This window comes from Manis javanica, chromosome X, assembly GCF_040802235.1.
Source record: "Manis javanica isolate MJ-LG chromosome X, MJ_LKY, whole genome shotgun sequence".
NCBI lineage: Eukaryota > Metazoa > Chordata > Mammalia > Pholidota > Manidae > Manis > Manis javanica.
Window position 1 is genome coordinate 34,034,018 of NC_133174.1, and position 19,771 is coordinate 34,053,788.

The 19,771-nt window shown below is 44.6% G+C and overlaps 1 pseudogene; it reads left to right on the forward strand.

Moving 5' to 3' along the window:
* Positions 1-977: 977 nt before the first annotated feature.
* Positions 978-4,358, forward strand: LOC108392341 (GTP-binding nuclear protein Ran-like; annotated as a pseudogene).
* Positions 4,359-19,771: the final 15,413 nt, after the last annotated feature.

The window sequence follows — 19,771 nt, forward strand, 5'->3', positions numbered from 1 at the left end:
TAAAAAGTCAATGAAAATGTCTGCAGCCAAAAATTGTTGGGTGGGGGGCGGGAAATGTTGGAGGGGTCTGTCAGGCAGTTAACAAAACCTTATGTCGGTTTTCTGAATTACATGAGATATGAGGTATTTTTTGGCTTTTAAAATGTATTGTTTTATCTTTCTGATTCTAAATAACATTCCTTACCTGTCTCATTCTCAATGCATAATGTTCCGCTCCTTTTTTTCCATGGGTCCCCCAAATCATATAGTCAAAAAAAACCATGAAAGCTGGAACCTCCACATGCACACGCCCCCAGGTGCACCCACCAAGAACTACAGGCTCACTTCCCTAGACACAAGACCCCTTCTCTAGAGACATCTGTGTGCTTCGGAATAGCTCTTTATCAGTAAGAAGGTACAGGGGAACGTAAGTCCAACATCAGACTTCTCCAGAAAATTCATAGAATCACAAAATTACCACAGATTTATTAAAAGCTAGATACAATGAGAATTATTTTTACTAATTAAGGTAATTTTACTAGTTAAACCAGTTGTGCTAATCAAGCTAATTTTCTTGTTGGTTCCCCTGATGGCTTCCATTTCTTTAGTGTCGCCCCCAAAGAAATTGCAGAGGACCATTCTGGGCCATTATCGCACCATTCCCTCAGACAGAAGGAGTGGTTTTTCTTCCTTGTTAGTCTTTTGGGTATTTTAAGATTGTCATCATCTGTTACGCAAAAAAAAAAAAGAAAGAAATCAAACTTTCATTTTTTACCTTAATATTTCATAAGCTGAACTTCTTTTACGTTGTTCTATTGACATTTGTAGAAAGAGGTTTTTTCCAAGTCTGTTGCTTAGAATTAAGCTTCTACAACCTGCAGAGATGTATCTTGTCCACCTGAATGTGCAATAATATCCTGGCTGGTAAGGAGCCTCTAGTCCCACCATGCTTTTTTCCCGTCAGGCTGTACTAGAAGAAACAGAAGAGGCATACGGGTATGCCAGATGGTGAGAAATAGGCTTACAGCACTGAAATAGTGTTGTTTTTATTAAAAACTAGGCTAGTATTGAATGCCAGAAGGCGTGAAACCCAGCTCTGAGTAAGAATCTCCACATTTAGCATTTTTCTTGGCCCATCTGAACCTCCCACTGGGCAAGCCCAGCGGGCCCACCAGCCTACTGGGGGGCTTGTTGCAGGGCTGCCTGCATAGCACCCCAGAGGCCCAAAGGTGAGCCGGTGGGCCTACTCTTAAAGGGCCTTCCTGTCCCTGCACCCCATCACCACCAGACCAGAAGTCCTCAGTCCTGTGCTCTGTGACTCACTGACAATCTCCTTCATATTGGATTCTGATGTCCAAGAAAAGGCTGGAAACTTGAACCTGGTATGTTCTTGGCCTCCAAGAAATTCTAGACTTCTTCAGCATCAGTGAAGGTCACACCTCACCAAAAGTTTCCTCAAAACTATTAGCAACCAGTGTCCCTCAAATTCTGCACCTTAAAGGAAACCAGCATCTGAGAGGGTTAGGCTTCTCACCAATAAAGTCCTTGTTTACCTCCATCACCATACGCTGAGCCCATTAACTTTTGCTGCAAAACAATCAATCCCAAAGCTTTAGTGTTTTAAGACACCAACTCTCAATGAAGCTCTCGGTTCTGTGACCTAGCAATCTGGGCTGAGCCCCACACTGATGGACTTGGCTCACCCCCGTGTCTGCAATATTCACTGCCAGGCTACCTGGGGACAGGTTGGTCTGGGATGGCTTTGGTCCATCAGATCATCTTTCTTCTGCATAGCCACACATCCCCCAGCAGGTTAGCCTGGGTCTGTTCAGAAGAAGGTGGCTGGGGTGCAGGAGCACAAACAAAAGCAGCAAAAATGTTCAAGGCTTCTTGAGAGGTCTGGACCAGGTACAACATTTTATATTTGATTGGTCAGAGCGAGCCTCAAGACCAGTCCAGGTTATACCTCCTGATGGGAAGAGCTACTCTGCGTTGAGAAGGGGTGCAGGTAAAGAAAGTGTAAAAACTGTGGCCACTTTTTTTCTTTATAAATTGTGGATTGTGGTCAAATATACATAACATAAAAATTACCATTTTATCCATTTCACATATACAATTCAATGACATTAAATCATTCACATTGTTGTGCAATCATCACCACCATCCATTTTCAGAACTTTTAAAAAAATAGACTACAAAAAAAACTACCTTTTATTCATTTAGCACTTTTGCAATTAGTACAAGACCATTTCTTTTCACTGCCTCAGAAGTCCTCTGTGCTCTTTCCATTCATCCCTCCCTCTCCCCCAAACCCTGGCAACCATTCACCTTTTTACTGTCTCTGTAGCTTTGTTTTTCTAGAATGTCATATAGTTGGAATCATACAGTGTGTAACCTTTTCAGACTGGCTTCTTTCACTAAGTAATAGGCACTTAAGTTTCCTTCACTTCTTTTTATGACTTGATAGCTTGTTTCATTTTAGTGCTGAATGTTATTCCATTGTCTGGATGTGCCACAGCTTATTTATCCATTCATCTACTGAAGACATCTTCATTACTTCCAAGTTTTGGCAATTATGAATAAGCTGCTGTAAACTTCCGTGTGCAGATGTTCGTATAGATGTAAGTTTTCAACTTCTTTGGGTAAATATCAAAGAACACAATTGCTATATCATCGGGTAAGCAAATGTGCCGTTTTTAAGACACCACAAAACTAGTTGTCAAAGTGACTGTATGATTTTGCATTCCAAACACCAATGAATGAGAGATCCTGTTGCTCCACATCCTCACCAGCATTAGGTGATGTCAACTCCAGAACTTTTTAGTCATCCCGAACAAAAACTGTGTACCTATTAAACAATAACTGCTCTTTCTCCAGCCTCAGCTAGCCTCTATTCTATTTTCAGTTTCTATGAATTCGATTAGTCTAAATACCTCATGTAAGTGGGATTGTGGCCATTTTTGCAAATAATCTGTCACCTTCTCTTAATAGCAGGTAGGTTTATAGGGCGCCAGATTCTTCATCATGTACTTCTGTCCCACATTCTGGATGCTGACATCCTTCCCAGAGGCACATATAGTCCCAAGGTGCCTGGTCTCCTAGGGTGCGCTGGTGGAAGATCTTATTTTGCCTGAAGCTCAGAGTTCAACCTGGACTTGGGAGGGGTGATCAGTGCTGCAGGCAACTTAACACAGATCTTCGCAGGCCCCTCTTTCTGTCCCTTGAAGATCAGTTCCCTCACACTCCAGGGAGCAGACATGATACCTCTGACATGCCCCAGCTGGCCAGATAGTGGAGGGGGTCAAAAGCCCCACCAGTTGCCCAGACCCACTGCACTCTCTACATGCATGTGCCATCTCCCTGAACTCCCCTAGTAGATAGCAACATGGCTGCCCTCTGCCCCATGGTGCCCTGGACACCAAGCTGTGGAGATCCTGGGAAGGGAACTACCAAGGTATCCCATCCCTTTCATTGACCTTCAAACTCCCCCTGATAACAGTGTGACCCGTAGCCTAGGACAGATGAGAGGTGAAAAGGAAAGGGATGTGGAGAACGAGAGAGAGGAAAAAAGGAGAATGAGCGTATGTGGTAAGGAATTAACCTTAACCAAAGAAAGGTCTGGCCTTTGCTCCTGACTCTTGATCTCTAAACCCTTGGAATATCTTGCCTGATAAGAGTGTCTTTGTTTACCTGGGAGCCGTGCCGAATAGTCTAATAGCATCACTTATGGTGGGAGCTTTGGGTCACACAGTATCAGCTCAGCCTCTAGAGGTTTGGCAACCAACCATATCTACATGACTGGCCCTAGTAAAAACTCTGGACACCAAGGCTTGGGTGAGCTTCCCTGGTTGGCCATATTCCATATGTATTGTCACCCAATCATCATTTAACTGGTGAATTAGAGGTGTACATAGCCATGTTGGAGGTTCAGACCCATTCCCTCATGTTCCAGACTAGCAGAGGACCTATTAAGTTCCATGTACAGGATACAGCTGATCAGGAAAAATTTGGTGCAGTGAGAGATGGCTATAATATCCAAACCCAGCATGTTGCTATAATGTTTGAAATAACAAGTGTTACTTATAAGAATATGTGTAACTGGCATAGCAGTCTGGTACAAGTGTGTGGAAACATCCCCATCTTGTGTGGCAACAAAGTAGATACTAAGGACAGGAATGTCAAGGCAAAAATCCATCACTTTCCATCGAAAGAAGAATTTTCAGTACTATGACATTTCTGCTAAAAGCAACTGTAGCTTTGAAAAGTCCTTCCTGTGGCTTGTTCAAAATCTAACCAGAGACCCTAACTTGGACTTTGTCGCCATGCCTGCTCCTGCCCCACCAGAGGTCATCATGAACCTAGCCTTGGCAGTGCGATAGGAGGCTGGTAGAGCAGGGGCCCCCTCAGCATGCCCCTCACCATTTCCACATGTATCAAACACCTCTATCCTCTTGTGGCTGACAAGCAATTTTATGGCATCCAAGCCAACTGCAGGTTGGCTGCTTCTATAATGCATGTGCCTTCTGCAAATTAAACCTTCATCTTTATTTTCAAGTTCCTAATAGGAAAGATACATTTGGTTTAAAAACCCATTTGCATTATGAAAAGAAATTTCAACATCTCATCTGTCCACTAAAGAGGAGCTCCAGTCTTTAAATATAATTCCAACTGTTGCACAATTTTCAATGGCTGATAAACAAAAAAAAAAATGTCAATTGCTTACCTGTGCCAACAAAGTTTCTCCTTCATGGTTGACTAGCAAGCATTCAAAATCTTCATCATTAAAAAGTCTAGATCAGGAATTGTGTGCAGCCGTTGCAAGCATAAAACTTCATATAAAAAGTCATGGTGATGAAAACAAATTGGTAGTTTGGTTAGAAGCCACCAATCCCTCCCATGCTAGTATTAACTTTGCAAGGTGTCTCCGCCCTTCATTCCTCCCGTCCAAGGACAGAATAGGATAGGGTCTATTTCTCCACCCCCTTCCCCAGAGTCTGGGCTGACCTTGTGACCTGCTTTGCCAATAGAAGGGGGCAGAAATGACTTGGGACTTTTCCAATTACATCAAGAAGCTTGAGGCTTTGGCCTTGATTGTCTTGGAAGGTTCTGGTTGCCATGTAAGGAAGTCCATCTAGTCTACTAGAGCCTGAAGAGCCGTGGAGGAGAGGAGACCTGAGGGTGTCCTACTCCACAGCCAGCCAGGCCACTGTGGCCATACTGGAGCTTCCAGCACAACTGAACCTCCCCTCTTGAGCGATTCCAGGAAAAACTGGCAGGGGAAGTGTCCAGCCAACCAGCACAATCACGCAAATCATAAATCATTGTTGTTCTGGGCCATGAGTCTTTGGGGTAGCTTCTTACACAGCAAAGGCTAACTAAAACACAAGCTCAATTTATTATTAAAGAACCAAAAGATGTAACAGGAGGGGGAGGTGGGTGGGTATGGAGACAAAACAAAATCGGCCCTAACTTGATCATCGTTGAAGCTGAGGATTCATTATATGCTCATCTATTTTTGCACGTTTGCAATTTTCCATAGTGAAAAGTAAACAAGAAAAGGGAAGGTGGGAAAATTTTCGTTAGAAAAATGTACATGCATACTTGATAATTAACACCTTTTCTAATAGTTTCTATTTAATTTTGTTTATATGATTGTATAATACACAAAAAGAAACATTTTTTTTCCCTAGCAGGTCCCATGTTGACTCTTCAAATGTTCCCCAGTTCACCCCTGAATGTCATAGAGATGTTACATAAATTTTCTGGGTGTGTCATTCGGTGAACGAGGCCGAGGAACCCGGTCAACGCCACATCCAGAAGCTGTGCACAGGCAGCTGGCGCCTCCACCAGGCAGGGCTCCCGCGGCCTCAGGGGCAGCCAGCTAGGCCCTCCCTCGTCGCGTCACGAGCCGGCGGCGCCTGCGCCTAGGCGCGTCGGCTTGACTGCGTGGGCTCGGGCGTCCGGGTTGGGGGAGGGCGCAGGGAGGAACCGAGCCGCTTCAAACCACCCCGGGAGGGGCCGGAAGCTTCTCTGACCGATGGGGCCGTGCCTGGATCCCCGCGTACGTCCTTCGGAGGGCACTGGGGGCAGTGGCGGCGCCTGGGGCTCCCAGGATTCGGGGAGCGGGGACCCAGCCCCCGAGCCACAGTCTCCCGGAGCTCCGGCACCCCGGCCTCCGATCCTGGACGACCGTAAACTCTGCACTGCAGGATGTCCACCGCCCGCCCGCAGCCCCGAAGGGCTGGGGCGCGGCCGGTGGGGCGGCCGAGGCAGTCCCAGCGCAGCCCCGGGGGTGCCGGGCGGCCGGCGGTGGAGGGCGGCTGGGGCTCTGCAGTGAGCGCCGGCCCAGGCCGTGTAGGACCCGAGTTTCAACTGCCTCGTTGTTTCCTTCCCTGTATCCTGAAGACATTTGCCCTGACTGATCGAGTTCTTGGGCCTCGGAGTCACCCTCTGAGGAAGCCCTCTTTCCTTCCCAGGACGCCCAGAATCCGCGTGGGGAGCGGGAGGGAGGGAAGAGGGCGGGGGTGGGTGCGGGGGAAAGAACTGCATTGGCCGCATCGCATCCGCAGCGGAAGATGCTGACACCCTCGGTCCGGCCCCCTCCCCCGGGGCCCAGGGCTCGGGTTCCTGGTGCCAGGCTGCAGACAAACGAGCACACAGGACAGGGGACTAGAACATAAACACGGTTATTTTATGACTTCCTTTTTATTTTGTTTGCACATTAATTAACAAACTTCTGTACCGGAAAAAAAGATAAAACAAGCAAGCAGAACCAAATATCCTTTCGGTTGCCATTTAGTTATATAAGGACGAATTAAGGCTAGTCGGCGGTAAGTAATTCCTCCAGTGCCACGCTCCGCAGCAGAGCTCTGGCAAAGCCTTCGATCAGAGGGAAAGCGCGCACGGGCTCCGGAGGCAAGGGTAGAAAGTGGGGCAGGTTCTGCCAGCAGTTCCCGTGATATTCAAGCTCCTAGGGGGACACTTGTCACATGTCACCGAACTAGGCCCAGCTGAAAGCCACCAGCCCTACCCAAGTCCTAGTACACCTTCCCTCTTCCCGTCCCTGCAGGGATGGGCCCCAGGCAGCTTCCCCTTTCCCCTGTCCCTCCCTCCATACCGCATGGTCAGAGTGACTGGGGCTTGTGGCAGACACTTGCCCCAAGGTTTTGGACCAGTAGAGCCCCCTTGCCCAAGAATTTAGGATTGGGATGGTGAAAGAAAAAAATAGTGTCTAAGAAGAGCCAGAGACCATTCTGTGTAAATCCGGGAGCTGTGGAACGCTGCAGGCCTGAGGAGGCAGAGGGAGCAGTAGTCTGGCCAAGGGAGGGAGAGAGACAGATAAAGAGATGCTAGCACAGAGAGGGACATGCCATAGGAATTCTGCCTGTGCTCCCTGCCACCTTCTAGGCCTTTCTCAGGCCCACAGTCGCATCCTCCTGTCTTCTGTGGTAATAAATCCTGTCCTCAGGTTGACCAGGTACCTGTGACCTGTAACTTCCTTCTGAGGTTCAGTGAGCTTAAAACTTCCGTTATTTGTACTCAACAGAGTTCTAAATAATATGCCCTCAAACAAAGCTGTCTCCCTCAGTTTAGCTAAAGGAAAAAAAAAGATTTTGTGTTTTAGAGCAGTTTTAGGTTCACAGCAAAATTGAAAGGAAGGTACAGCAAGTACCCATCTACCCCCTGCCCTGGCCCCACACGTGCATAGCTTCCCCAGTTATCAACATGCCACCAGAGTGGGACATTTACTACAATCGTGACCCTTCATTGACACAGCGTGGTCACCCAAAGCCCATAGTCTACATTAGGGGTCACTCTTGGTGTTGTACATTCTATGGGTCTGGGCAAATGTATGACTACATGGGTCCATCATTACGGTATCATGCAGAGTAACTTCACTCTCCTTCAGACTCTCTGTGCTCCGCTGATTCACCCCCCTCCCCCCAAGCTCTGGCCACCTCTGATCCCTTTACTGTCTCCACAGCTTTGTCTTTTCTAGAATGTCATACAGTTGGAATCATGGTATGTGGCCTTTCCAGATTGGCTTCTTTCACTTAGTAATTCATTTTACTTTTATGATAAAAGTTTCCTGCTTACATTTCCCAATCCTTTTCTCCTTCAGTATACACAGTACATAATACCTTCCAATTGAGGGGAAAAAGCTTATTTCAGGCCTACAAATAAATCGGAATGAAATGTTTTTCCTTTGAGAAAAGGGAAAATAACACTTGCTGAATTTTGGAACAGTTCTAGTTTCAGCCACAGTCCAACCTGTCTAAAGCATTCTCCAGCTTCATTTTCCAGAGCAGGGCTGTTGAAAACCTGCTCAGGGACGCATGCTCAGAATAGTGGCTGCTTCACCCAAGGATGGGCATGACCCCTACGGTTCAGCATCCATGGAATTGTCTTGAGGGCTGTGTCTCTGTATTGCCAAGAGCGTGGCGCCATCTGCAGCAAGAAGAGCCCAGCAATGCTCTGCATCAAGCTGAAACCCCAGGGGCCTGTTTCAGGAGCACCTGCAAAGATTCATTGCTTCCTTCTTTCTCTGGAGGTCATGATTACTGTGCTACTGTCAGGTCTTTCCCTTACTTAATCCCCACAGTATCCCAGGGCATTCTCCCATCAGCCATAATAATAATACATAATATACATGCATAATATACAAAACAGTAATTGCAACAACAGCCATTGACACTTGCTGACTGGCATCTTGCTAAGCAGTTCATATGTATTTATTTAATCTTCACCACATTATGAAGCAGATAATAGTACCCACCCCCACTTTAGCATTGACGAAGTTGAGGCACAGAGAAACTATGTTAAGTGCTCAAGGTCACACAGCTTAGAAGTGAGGATTTGAGTCCAGATAGTCTAGTTCCAGAGTCGATCTGTTAACCACTCCACTGTGATGAGGCAGATATTAGTTAAGTATATCTGTGTAATAAATCACTCCAAAACTTGGCAGCTTAAAATAATAGACAACTATCACATACAGGTTCTGAGGGCCAAACCTCTGGGTGCTCTGGCTCAGGGGGTCTTGTAGGGAAGGCTAGAGTCAAGCTGTTGGCCAGGGCTACACTCTCTGAAGACTTGCCTGGGCCCTAGAGGATCTGCTTCTAAGCTTATCCACCTGGCTCTTGGCAGGAGGCTTCTGTTCCTTGCCACGTGGGCCTCTCCACAGGGGTGCTTGAGACAAGGCTTTGGCCAGTGTGAGTGATGAGAGGGAGAGAGAGAGACAGAGGCTGAGAGAGGAGCCACCTGCCTTTTATGACCTTGTCTCTTGGTCACTGTCATCATTTCTGCCTTATTCTATTTATTCGGCCCAGCCCACACCCAACAGGAGAGGATTAAACAAACACCTGAATACCAGGAAGCAGAGATCATCTTGGAGGCTGGCTACCACAGGCAGGAAGAAACAAAACAGGAAAGGACCTTGCCCTCAGAGAAACCTAAAACCTGCTCTAGAGGTAACAGCAAAAAGCTTTCCAACCCTGTGCAAATGTTGGTCACCTCTCACCCAGCCCTTCTCCCATGTGTGCCACATTTCACCAGGCACTGTGGGGAGAAGTAGAGCTCTGGGAGGACAGGTTCTGTGTCTTAGATGCCATAAGGTTGCGAGGCCTCCATGACTACTTTTTATTAACTGACACTAAAGAAGTAAAAGATGCATTCACTGCTCTTAGAAACTTAACCTATTTTTTTTATTTTGGTATCATTAATCTACAGTTACATGAGTAACATTATGTTTACTAGGCTCCCCCCTTCACCAAGTCCCCCCCACAACCCCCATTACAGTCACTGTCCATCAGCCTAGTAAGATGCTGTAGAGTCACTACTTGTCTTCTCTGTGTTGCACATCCCTCCCAGTGCCCCCCCACATTATACATGCTAACCATAATGCCCCCTTTCTTTCGCCCCCCTTATCCCTCCCTTCCCACCCATTATCCCCAGTCCCTTTCCCTTTGGTAACTGTTAGTCCATTCTTGGATTCTGTTATTCTGCTGCTGTTTTGTTCCTTCAGTTTTTCCTTTGTTCTTATACTCCACATATGAGTGAAATCATTTGGCACTTGTCTTTTTCCACCTGGCTTATTTCACTGAGCATAATATCCTCTAGCTCCATCCATGTTGTTTCAAATGGTAGGATTTGTTTTCTTCTTATGGCTGAATAATATTCCATTGTGTATATGTACCATATCTTCTTTATCCATTCATCTACTGATGGACACTTAGGTTGCTTCCATTTCTTGGCTATTGTAAACAGGGCTGTGATAAACATAGGGGTGCATATGTCTTTTTCAAACTGGGCTGCTGTATTCTTAGGGTAAATTCCTAGAAGTGGAATTCCTGGGTCAAATGGTATTTCTATTTTGAGCTTTTAGAGGAACCTCCATACTGCTTTCCACAATGGTTGAACTAATTTACATTCCCACCAGCAGTGTAGGAGGATTCCCCTTTCTCCACAACCTCACCAACATTTGTTGTTGTTTGTCTTTTGGATGGTGGCGATCCTTACTGGTGTGAGGTGATATCTCATTGCGGTTTTAATTTGCATTTCTCTGATGGCTAGCAATGTGGAGCATCTTTTCATGTGTCTGTTGGCCATCTGAATTTCTTCTTTGGAGAACTGTCTGTTCAGCTCCTCTGCCCATTTTTTAATTGGATTATTTGCTTTTTGTTTGTTGAGGTGCATGAGCTCTTTATATATTTTGGATGTCAACCCTTTATCGGATCTGTCATTTAGGAATATATTCTCCCATACTGTAGGATACCTTTTTGTTCTATTGATGGTGTCCTTTGCTGTGCAGAAGCTTTTCAGCTTGATATAGTCCCACTTGTTCATTTTTGCTTTTGTTTCCCTTGCCCAGGGAGATATGTTCATGAAGAAGATGTTTATGTCCAAAAGATTTTTGCCTATGTTTTTTTCTAAGAGTTTTATGGTTTTGTGACTTACATTAAGTCTTTGATCCATTTTGAATTTACTTTTGTGTATGGGGTTAGACAATGATCCAGTTTCATTCTCTTACATGTAGCTGTCCAGTTTTGCTAACACCAGCTGTTGAAGAGGCTGTCATTTCCCTATTGTATGTCCATGGCTCCTTTATCGTATATTAATTGACCATATATGTTTGGGTTAATGTCTGGAGTCTCTATTCTGTTCCACTGGTCTGTAGTTCTGTTCTTGTGCCAGTACCAAATTGTCTTGATTACTGTGGCTTTGTAGTAGAGCTTGAAGTTGGGGAGCGAGATCCCCCCCTACTTTATTCTTCCTTCTCAGGATTGCTTTGGCTATTCAGGGTCTTTGGTGGTTCCATATGAATTTTTGAACTATTTGTTCCAGTTCATTGAAGAATGCTGTTGGTAATTTGATAGGGATTACATTGAATCTTAGATTGCTTTGGGCAGGATGGCCATTTTGATGATATTAATTCTTCTTAGCCAAGAGCATGGGATGAGTTTCCATTTGTTAGTGTCCTCTTTAATTCCTCTTAAGAGTGTCTTGTAGATTTCAGGGTATAGGTCTTTCACTTCCTTGGTTAGGTTTATTCCTAAGTATTTTATTGTTTTTGATGCATTTATGAATGGAATTGTTTTCCTGATTTCACTTTCTATTAGTTCATTGTTAGTGTATAGGAAAGCCACAGATTTCTCTGTACTAATTTTGCATCCTGCAACTTTGCTGAATTCCGATATTAGTTCTAGTAGTTTTGGAGTGGAGTCTTTAGGGTTTTTTATGTACAATATCATGTCATCTGCAAATAGTGACAGTTTGACTTCTTCTTTACCAATCTGGATTCCTTGTATTTCTTTGTTTTGTCCAAGAAGGCGGCTCCCTGGTAATGACATGATGACCCCATTTGAAGGAAGAACATGTTACAGAAGGGAGTGGTCAGTAGAGAGTCTGTATCAGGACTTCCTAACCTCTACACACACCAAAAATGACAGTATTTTCTTTATTCATTTGAGAGTGCCTATAAGAGGCTTAGGAAAACTATTTTATTTCCTTTATAGTATACAATTATGGTAATAAAAAAGGACTTGGTGATGATATAAAATATGGAATTTGTGTAAAATTCAAATAAAATTCCTATAAAATGCACAGCTATCAGTTCTTGGGGCAGGCCTGAGCCCCATTCCCAGCACCTAGAAAGCCATGGCCCTCTGGCTGGGAAGCTCTGTTCTGGAGCCCACTGGCCCACAGAGCAGGAATCTGGCAGAGTTCTACCTGCTGCAGGCAAGAGACAAGCTGACCAAGAGGTTCCCACGTGGTGGTGTGTTGGTTAGCTGTGGCTGTATAACAAAACTTAGTAGCTTAAAATAACAGTGAACACTTATCATTGCACATGGTCTGTGGGGCAGGAGTCTGGGAGTGCCTGTCAGGAGGTTCTGATTCAGGGTCTCTCATGAGGTTGCCGTCAAGCCTGGGCTGCAATCTCTGGGACTTGCCTGGGCTGGAACATCCACTTGCAAATTGGTGGACTCACATGGTTGGCAAGTCAGCACTGGCTGTTGGCAGGAGGCCTCAGTTCCTCACCACATCGGCCTCTCCACAGCGCTATATGAGTGTCCTCACAAAACAGCAGCTGGCTCTCCTCAGAACAAATGATCCAAGAGAGAGCCAGGCGGAAGCTGCAGTGTCTTACGGCCTAACCTCAGAAGTCACACACTGTCCCTCCCACAGTATCCTATTGACTACACAAGCCAGATCTGTTCATTGTGGAAGGATTATACACAAGAGAATGAATACCCAGAGGCCATCATTTGGGGCCATTTTTGAGGCTCCTGCTGCAGGTGGTCTCTAGGGTAAACAGCTAGGGCTCTGCACTCCTACCCTGGCCTATGTGAACTATTCCTCTGAGCTATTCTCTTTCCTAATTTCTGATTTTGTGCTTGCTTTATCAGTTATGATTAGGAATGGCTGGTAAAACTGAAAACAAGTGGTTTAAAAAAGATAGAAGTTTATTTCTATTTCATTTAAAAGAAGTCCAGACATAAGCAGACCAAGGTTGATAGGGTGGCTCCATGGGCATCTAGGATCCAAGTTCTTTCTATCTTTCTATTCCTTCATCCTTGGGGGATGGCTTCCATCCCTCAGATCACAAAATGGTTGCTGAAAGTCTGTCATTACACCCACATTGTAGGCAGGAAGTAAGGGAAGAGCAAGGAACAAAAGACCTTTCCTAGAAAACTCATCTACCACTTCTACTCACATCTCAATGGTCATCCTTGGCTGCAAAGGAGGTTGAGAATGTAATTTTCTATCTGGCACATTGCTGCCCCCAATAATATAAATGTACTGTTGGTAAGGGGGAAGGGGAGAAAGATAATTGGATAGGCATGTCTACCATTTTTGCTAAGCAAACTTCCCACAAAATAATTTGGTCCCCCAGGTTCCTTTAGTGTGAGCAGGTGGGCTCTTGATGGAGAACATGGATATTTCTGGTCCACATAAACTTATGTTCAGTGAAAGAAACATGTCCTTCTTTAAGTCAATATAGTGGCACCTAGCCTACATATCAGTTTGGGGGCCTTTGGATATTCCAAGACAGTTCTTGGAATTGATGGTGGGCATCCAGGGATCTTTTTCTGGCTGGCAGTGCTGGAACCTGGAGTCCAGCCCCTCAGGTGTTACCACCCAGCTAGCTCTCTTGGGTCTTCTCTTGGGCCACCTTCCCAGGGCTCTTCACCCAAGCAGAGCACCCCCACTATTCACAGGGCTGCCAACCTCTGTCCTTGGGACTCTCTGCCCCTTCCTCCGTGCTCTTCCCTTGTCACTCAGCAGTCAGCCCAGGCTTTCCCTGAGGACTGGAAAGAGGACTTGCCGTGAGCAGCTCAGCTTTTGCTCCCCTCCCCAAACCCCAAAGACCCTGAGGAAGAAACCACACAGTCCTGGCTGGGCCTGCCTAGAGAAGAAAATACCAAGAGAGCTAGAAAATCATAGTTCAATACATTACCTGCCTCGAGGCATAGACTGGGGCCAACCTGGGAGTGCAAGGTGCTTAAACTTTATTCTGTAAGCAGCAGAAGCTACTGGAGTTTTGGAAAGAAGGAAAATGATGTGACCAGCTGTGCATTTTAGAAAAACGATTCTAGAGGCAGTGGGAAGTTGAACTGGAGCTGGGCGACCCAAAAGCAAGGACACCAATTGGGAGATGCCTGCCAGGTTCTCAAGGAGACACAATTAGGCTGTCCAGATGATATCTTGAAAGGATTTTGGTTATAGAATTGATAGAATGCAGTGGCACTGAAAGTGGGAGGTAGAAAGAGAAGAGAAAGATGAGTCTGCATTTTAGTGGCTGAATAATGATTTCAGGCACTTATTTAGCACTTATTATATACCTGACACTATTCTAAGCACTTTACATGCACTGATTCATTTACTCCTCCTGCAGTAGGTTTAATGATTATCACCATTTCCATTTTACAGATAAGGAAACTGAGGTCCCAAGAAGTTAACTTGCCCAAGGACACATAACCAGTAAGTGGAGGAGCTAGGAAAGAAAGTGTGGTATTTTAGCTTCAGACACAGTTTCTGGAAGGAGTTCTTTAGTGGAACACCCAACTCCACCCTCTTCCCTTGGCAAAAGCTGATTCGATAAGGATGACCACTTGAGCTGAGACAAGTTAATCCACAGGCTGAATACACCTTAGGAAGTGGCCTGCAACATATGAGTCCAGACAATCCCACTTGGTGATTGAAACTAGGACGCACTGGAAGACTCATCAGTTAACTGTGGGAGCAGAAGCTAAAAGGTCATGATGGGGGTAGGCCATGAGTAAGCAGAGGTTATGAGGGAACAGAAAGGATGAATGAGTAAGCAGAGGGTGTGGTCATTAGACAGAGCAGACAGCAGCTTGCCCAGAAGCAGGGTGGATGCCATGAGAAGGCAGTGTGGAGGGGTCCCAGGCACTTGCTGCCTGGGCTTATTTCTGCGTTTTACAGCTTGACAAGACCCTGAGGCCTGTCTCCATGACTGCCCTATGTGGGACGTACAGTTGAGTTCACTGAGAAGTAACTATTTCCTATAACCTAAAAAGTCCCAATTATATTGGAAATGTTGTCAACAGATTTGGGGACAACAGGAAGAAGAGGAGCCAATGAAAGAGATGTCTTTAGGAGGCTTTGAAAAGCTCTAACTTATCCTGGAAATCTAGCAGGCTGCCAGCATGCACAGGGCTGTGCACACGCCCAAGGAAGACACACTAGTGAGGCACACTAGCGCACGCCCTATGCTCTTGTCCCTGGCTGACTTTGAGGCTCTGTGTAAGCAGAAGGAGAAGGCTAAGGCAGAGCTGTCAACTGCCTGGCTGAGCATTGAAGGTGTGTCCTAACAGATACACAGAACCCTCCAGCAATGACTGGGAGACCTATCGGTTCCAGAACCTTAAGGAAAGCTCTGTCCACTTGTTAGCTGACCACTGAGTTCTGAGCAGAGACTTCAGTGGCCAATGATGACAAAGAATACACTTCACAGAATTAGTTCAGAAACAAACAACAAGAATAAACAATAGCAACAACTAACACTGGAGTGGGGGATACTTTGATTCCCAGACTTGTCACATTACATTATTGAAAGCATCCAATTTTCAACAAATTGATATGAATGAAAATAACCCAAAGTGGCAATGGTCACACACTATCTGTGAATATACTAAAAAGCATTGAATTGTGTACTTTAAATGGGTGAATTGTATGGTATGTAAAATACATCTTAATAAATCTGTTTTAAAAAAAAGAATGCTTCACCACTTCATACTTTATGCTGAATTTTCTGATTTTAAGAAAGCTGCTCATTTGGAAAAATGTTAATCAAGATTAAACAATTATTTCAAACTTAAATATTGATGTTGATAGTCACAAAAATTCACTGAAATTTATGAAATTGTCAATGGTTGGCTTACTGAAATTATTTCCAAGGTCAAAACTAAATTCTCTCCTCAGACATAAGATGTAGAAACATGATAGTGTAGCATGTAGAATTCTCAATAGACTCTGAGCATAAAAAGAAATTAAATCTGAAACAATTATGGCAAAATGTTAACATCTGACAAAGCTAGGTGCTGGGTACATGGGTATTTATTATTCTCTCTTCATATTTCAAATGTAGAAAATAATTCATAATAAAAATGTAAAAGAAAACAGTGCTACCAAACACCAATTTTAATGGCTAAAATTAAAAAGACTGACAACACCAAGTGCTGCCAAGGGCGTGGAGCAACCAAAACTTTCCTACACTTCTGATGATGGGAATGTCAAATGTTACAACTCTGGAAATGGTTTGGTACTTCCTTATCAATTTAAACATAGAGTAACCATATGACTCAGCCATTTTACTCTTAGATATTTACTCAAGAGAAATGAAAACATACATCTACATAAAATCATGTACAAATGTACATAGCATAATAGCTTTTAAAAAATTGGAAATAGAACAAATATCCATCAACATGCAAATGATAAACTGTGGTATATCCACACAATGGATACTACTCATCAATAAAAAGGAATGAACTACTGACATATGCAACAACATGGATCAATATAAAAAACATGCCATGTGAAAAAAGCAAGACACAAAACGGTACATACTGTCATATTCCATTTATGTGGACCTATAGAAAGTCAAATCTAATTAAGAGTGACAGGAAGTAGATCAGTGATTGGGTGTGGATGGGGATGGCAGGAGAAGATTGGGAAGGGACACAACTGAACGTTTTAGGGTAATAATGTCTTGGATACCTTGACTGTGATAGTGGTTAGACATATGTGTACATTTGTCAAAATCCATCAAAATGTACACTTAAATCTGGCTCATTTGAGTGTATGTAAAGTGCACTTTAATAAAACTGTTGGGGTTTTTAAGTATACAGATGGGAGGTGTCCGGGAGCCTTTTATTACCGGTGTGCAATGGATTCCCATGGTGTGGGGGCAGGAAGGAGAGAAGGGGGATGTGGTATGGCCTCGGACAGAATCCACACCAAGGTCACAATTTAGTTTCTATTTTTTCAAGACAGAGGAAATATGGATCATGTGTATAGCCTGAGGATGAAGCCTGGAGCAAGAGAGAGAAAAAACATAAGAGAGACTAGGGAAATCGTGAGAGGCCTCAGATGTCTGACGAAAAGGATGGGCTCAAGGGCACAAGTGCTGGGTCAGCCTTGGGAAGGTGCACAGCCACTCAGGCAGTCTCTGAATCAGGAAGGCCCTAATAGGTGGATGGAGACACGTGAGCTGAGAGTTCATCAAGCCTTGGTGGAAAAAGAGGCCCAGTTATCTGGCCAGACTGTGCTGTGGGTGCCTGGAGCTGGGAGAGCAGCACAAGGCTTTGAACCTGCAGTTAGGAGGAGCAGGGAGGCCCCTGGTTTAAGTTCAAGGATTTTCAGACATCAGGCTGGAGCTCATTAATCAGTAATGAAGCCAGTCAGTGTGTTTATGGATTTTACCTTTGCAACCTGGGAGCAAAGTGGTGGAACAAACATTTTAAATGCCCCACCCAGCCCCCTGGCTTCTCTCACAAGGTAAGCCAGCCTTACTGAATCTCTAGATGGGCCTGTCTCTGGAGGGTGGGGAGGCTCCTGTGCAGCCCCCCAAGCCTGCCTGGCCTGTGCCCTCTAGCCAGATGCCTGTGTCTTGGTCCTCTGCTTGCGGGTCTCTCCACTTCTGTGCACTAGGCTGCCTCAGACCTGTGGCCAGGCCCCAGGTTGGGGATGTGCCTTTGCTGACTGCCAGCCTCCAAGGTCCCTCTGCTCAAGAAGAAGAGTCATCAGAAGTGTTGGGACTTAGCTTCCTCTAGAGCCCTAATCTTTCCTCTGCTTCCCAGCTGCTCAGTCATCCTGAGGGAGTTAAATGAAAGCGGACCCCTCTCTTCACCAAAGAAGAAAAACCCTCCCGTGAGGTGACTTTCTGGCAGAGCACATGCACTCTTTATGGTAGTCCGTCACATTACATCCTCATCTGTTGGAGTTTTTTCATCTTAATTATTTTGTGATTACAAAATTACATGTCCCTTGGAAGACATTCAAACAATGTACAAATGTATAATATAGAATATTCTCTAAGCTTCCACCTTGCAGAAATAACCCCTGCTCACTTTGGTCTATATTCCTCAGGATATGTACAAATATTCTTTTATATATGCAAGAATGTGCTTATTTCATTTTTATTTTTTATTGTTGTGAAATATAACAGTTTAAAAACATAACATTGTATGAAATATAAAAATTTAAAAATTTTATAAAATTTTAAATTAAAATTAAAATTTACCATTTTAACTGTTTTTAAGCATATAGTTCAGTGGCATTAAGTACATGCACGCTGTCATGCAAACATTACCACCATCCATCTCCAGAATATTTTCATCTTCCCAAACTGACACTCTGTCCCCATTAAACACTAACTTCCTCTGACCCTCCCCGTAGCCCCTGGCAATCACCACTGGACTTTCTATCTCCAAGGGTTTGGCTACTCTAGGGACCTCATATAAATGGAATCATACAGTGTTTGTTCTTTTGTGTCTAGCTTATTTCTCTTTACATAATGTCTCAGGATTCATCCATTTTGTAGCACATGGCAGAATTTCCTTCCTTCTTAAGGCTGAATGATACTCGATGGTGTGGCTATAGCACATTTTGTTTATCCCTCCATCCATTGATGGACATTGGGTTACTCCATAAGAATACATTCTTATATAAAAGAATATCAGTTAATCTCAATGATTTTCTCTCTCACCCCAATCTAGTTTCTACATAGAAGAGATCAGCGGGCACGCCTTCTCTCTTTCCAGGTCCATATTGTATAATTAGATGGCTCCCAAGGCCAAGCCCCTCTGACAGTCTGCATCCTCTAGTGTTTTTTGGTCTCTGTGCCTTGGTCCTACTGATTTTGCTTTTCTTCTAGTTTCTATCTCCTAAAACTCTCCCTGTGTTCTCGATGCCTAGCCCATCCCTTCTTGGCCTCCATGACTAGTCTCACTCTCCCCTTGTCCAGGGGCTCGTGCTGTTTATATCCACAGCAGCACTTTATAGATTAGCACATCACTTACCTCCTAGTCATATTATTATGACTCCCCAACTAACTGAAGATGCCTCTTGAAGATGTGGTTGTTGTTTCTATATTCTCCATGACTCTAGGTTCAGTACCATGCACAGTGATTTATGGAGGGCTGATACATACAAACTGTCTTCTGTACTTGGGTATATGTTGACATTTTTCATAATTAAAAGTTTAAATATTTTAAAATAAAAATGTATGCAAAAATATGTACAGCTACCTTCCTTGTTATACCACATTCAATGTGAGACTGATTCCCGGGAACCCACAGGGAAGAAAAGAAGTGATGGCTCAAGGATGTTCTCAGAACAGTATGCCTATCGTAGGTAGACTTTCAGCCAATTGGGAAAAGAGAGAGAAAAGATCAACTGGGCAGATGAGAAGAGGGAAGAGAAGAGAGAAGTTCTGCAAAGGGAATTCTACAAAGGGAGGAGAGAAACAAGCTGAGAGGAGGCTGCCTCAACTACAGGAGAGCCACTGTTTTGGAGATGTACTGGCCTGTGCCCTCACCACCATGGTGGCTTCGCCACCACATTATACAGCTCAGTCCTTGGCAATGGACTTGGGAGACAGTGTGCATTTCCAGGCCTCTCGCTATGCCAGGCACCCTTCTCCTTCCCCATCCTAGTTTGCCTCTGTCTTTCATAATGGAGTCCACCACGGTCCTCAGCACAGCACTCAAGCCCTGTACAACCTGCCTCTCTCCCCTGCACACACACCTCTCTCCAGCTGTCCTTTCTG